This window comes from Dreissena polymorpha, chromosome 6 (assembly GCF_020536995.1).
Source record: "Dreissena polymorpha isolate Duluth1 chromosome 6, UMN_Dpol_1.0, whole genome shotgun sequence".
NCBI classification, from domain to species: Eukaryota; Metazoa; Mollusca; class Bivalvia; order Myida; family Dreissenidae; genus Dreissena; species Dreissena polymorpha.
In genome coordinates, this window is record NC_068360.1 from 61,433,411 (window position 1) to 61,437,099 (window position 3,689).

At 30.1% G+C, this 3,689-nt stretch overlaps 1 long non-coding RNA gene across 1 annotated transcript; it reads right to left on the reverse strand.

Annotated features, from left to right (window-relative positions):
- Positions 1 to 816: 816 nt before the first annotated feature.
- LOC127833904 (uncharacterized) lies at positions 817 to 3,467 on the reverse strand. The gene is made up of 2 exons (XR_008027665.1): positions 3,295 to 3,467; positions 817 to 2,878 (listed from the first exon to the last, which is right to left on the reverse strand). It is a non-coding gene; the product is annotated as an uncharacterized LOC127833904 (long non-coding RNA).
- Between the last annotated feature and the right edge of the window lie 222 nt (positions 3,468 to 3,689).

A 3,689-nucleotide genomic window follows, 5' to 3' on the forward strand; every position in this document is an offset into this window, starting at 1 on the left:
TGTACACAGGTAATCTCGTTATCGATTTTTCCTGCTTGATGGCCCGATTTGCAGGCATTTCGCATTCGCCGGACAACATTTAGAGGCAATTTGTTTTTCGATGTAGGCGGATAAAAATAATCGCCATTTTTAGCCAGTGGGATAAAATAATCGCCATTGGCGATAATGTCTGGCAGCAGCGTGAGCACTGATTAGTAGCTACTTCAAACACTTATTCTGTGTTGACTTCTTCTAAACAAAAAAATGGCTTAAAGGGGCCTTTTCACAGATTTCGGCATTTTATAACTTATTCATTAAATGCTTTATATCGATAAATGTAAACATTGGATCGTAAAAGCTCCAGTAAAAAATCAAGAATAAAATTTAAAAAAAAGGAAAAGAACATTGCCCTGACCAGGTTTCGAACCAGTGACCCCTGGAGTCCTGAAGTAAAAACGCTTTAACCTACTGAGCTATTCCGCCAAGTACACATACTTGACGTATTTTATACCTTATATAAGCAATCTTCGTAGTTTCACAACATTTAACGACAAAAACAGAACTCTCCAAATTATTCAATCGTTTCGCGTTGCAACGCTTTATAATTTTTAAGTTTTAAAATCGTCAAAAGATGCATATAATGGCTATATTAGACCATGGTAAATGTCCAGTATTACTGTTTCCTCACAAATATCATAGCTAAAACGAAAATTTGCGAATCTGAAACAACTTTTTTCAATTTTTTCAATTTACCAAAGCGTGAAAAGATCCCTTTAAGAATGTTTATAAAGAAATGCCCACATCAGACTTAATACAAAACAAAGGCACATACAAACATCTTGAATAATATCTTTATTTTTCGCTCCACCATGAATTTACTCTAAAACATCTACACATTAAAATACTTCCATAAGAATGGTAAAACGTGTTCCATGAAATGAAAGAATACACACAACACAATTTGTCTCTTGAAAGATAACGGCCTATTAGCATACATTCATTGATGGCTGAAAAGATCTGTAGGCCTTCAATCCACAAAGGTAGAAATGGAACAGCTAAGCAAGTGTATTAGGAAATGAATGTTAAAAATTGAAAAGTAACAGTAGCTTAATATACATTAATATGACACAAATTATACAACTTTGACAGATAATTTAGGAAATGAGCAGCTCATTGATTACAAATCATGCGTCCTTAGTTTGGTAGAACACAAGTAAACATAGATCTAAAGTATGTTTAAATGAAACAATTACTTAAGTTTTTATCTGTTTCAATACAATAATGAAAATAAGTAAAATTACTAAAATAATCATGATTATTAATTTTGTGATTAAATTTATTTACAATTACACACATAAAGACACTAAGTACTATATCTATGTCAAGAAAACACAACACTTTTACATAATTGACTACATATAATAATAATGATAACTGTTTGAAAACTTTGACACATCATGGTTGACACATAATGGAATGTACACACACAAAAACAAGTTCCATAACATAAAACGTAACTTAAGTACATGTATGTACATGTAATATTATAATAATAACAAAGATTAAGTAGTTTTTTAGATAAAGGAAGTCAACTGCTATTAGTCATATGTTTGATAATCCCCAGAGTATTTGTGAGTCCAGGACGCAGGACTCGCAGGTAAAAAAATCACTGATCACATAAATAAAAATAAAAGCATTAAAATAATCCAAATATAAAAACACTAATTACTTACACTTAATATTTTAATTTAGTTTTGTAATACTTTACTTAGTAATTGCAATCTAAGGGAGACAACTAGCCCGGTAGTACCATTTTCAATGCAAGTGAGACAAGTACCATGAAAAGAACATACCGGGTAATGTCAAATTTCAATTGTGTTCTTTTTTATGATATGATTTATCTCCATGGATTTTTTTTCATCTTTATGGAAAAAAAGAACAATGAAAAAAGCTTCAAAATAATTAAAATATTTTATTTATTTTACAAATTAAAAATAGATTGATATTGATTTTTTTACACATGCCAGAACTTATACAAAAATACACTGGATTTTTTTTTACTATTAAAAAGAAAGGATTTGTTTTGTTTTTCTTCTTTGAAATAAGTATCAACAAATCTTTTAAATAAATATATAAGTAAACAATCACAAGATAGAACTGCATGTCGCACAATTTCAACTGTCACAACACACAATTTTATTAAATTCCTAAGTCTATTGATTCTACAACTAATATTCTCTGTCTGTTATTCCTAAAAGTGGCTAAGCCAAAATAAGATTGAAATTGTCTTGTATTCTGTTGCACTGCGTCTTCACTGCGTTTTTCAATATCAATCCTGAACAATCCATTTCATTTGGTAAACTTTGCATGTATATCTGGATGATGTCAAATCGTGTTGGGACTTGGCCACGCTTTCTAAATTGTTCTTCAGATGATGATGAAAATTTCATCTGACTTCAATGTATAAAAACTCAGAATGTTGTGTCCAGAATTTTCAATTAGAAACCTTTCAGCTAGGCTTACCACATTCTATGTATATTGCACATTTTGTCTTATATAAATGATGAAAACCATGATAACTAAACTTAAAACAGCTTATTAACTATTATTAAATCAACATTATTTATTTTTTAAACCCCTTTTCATATTTTGATTTACCAAATTTCACAGGTCTTTTTTCAATCACATTTGCCAACAGTCTTCCTCATAGCTAGTGATTTTCTTTCCTAAACATGAATGCAAATTAAAAATTGTGTCTATATGTGGAACTAAGTTGCCTTAGTCTTTTTTACTCGTTTAGAAGTTTCTTTTTCTTTTCTTTGTTGCTTCAACTTTTTCTTTTCTTCTTTTGCTTTTTCTTTGTCTCTAAGGCTTTTCACAAGTTTGTATGTGAAAAATACTGAAAATAAATAGAGGACAATTGTATATTATTATGAATTAAAAAAGGGAAACTACCGCTATTTATCTAAACATTGATTTTTTAACTTTTTTTCTAATTATATAAATAATGAATCCCATTTGGTATTAAATGATCAAATGAACACAAGAAATTAAATGTTGTTTTTTTCACATAAGAAATAGACTATACAATTTACAAATCATAATAAACTTTTTTTTCTTCTTGTTTTTGTTTCAGATTATACAATTACACATAAATCCTCGATTTCAATTACTGTCCTTTATTTCTATACAAAATTTAGTACAAATCAAGCACACAAAACGCCCTCAAGTTATGCAATAATAAATACAGCAACGTGTCAAGCAACTCAATACAGTGCCAACGTTGCAAATTTGACAACATTCTGGTGAACTTACTGACTAGGAATCCTATAATTATCCCCGGTATAATAAACACCGAGTTGTCGATGCTTTCCTTGATTGGTCCCGATCCGATCTCCACCATGTTGATGCTTTCTGTCAAACAATCTGCTTGAAAATAAACGAAATCACTTTCCTTTCACCGACTGATCTAAGCGGAAGTCGACATAAATTGCATTATTGGAAAATATGAATTAACTCGAAGATATACAATTGACAAAAAGAAACTGAAAGAAAGCAAAAGGCTGCACACCGCTAAGACACAACGTGTTTTAAGTAAGAATAAAAACTAGGTTGCTTCAATTTCACGGGCAATATAGCTTTTGATAGAATAATAACACAGATTTAAAAAATTTGAGCCAGAATTTAAAGGGTTTATATGTAAACCATTT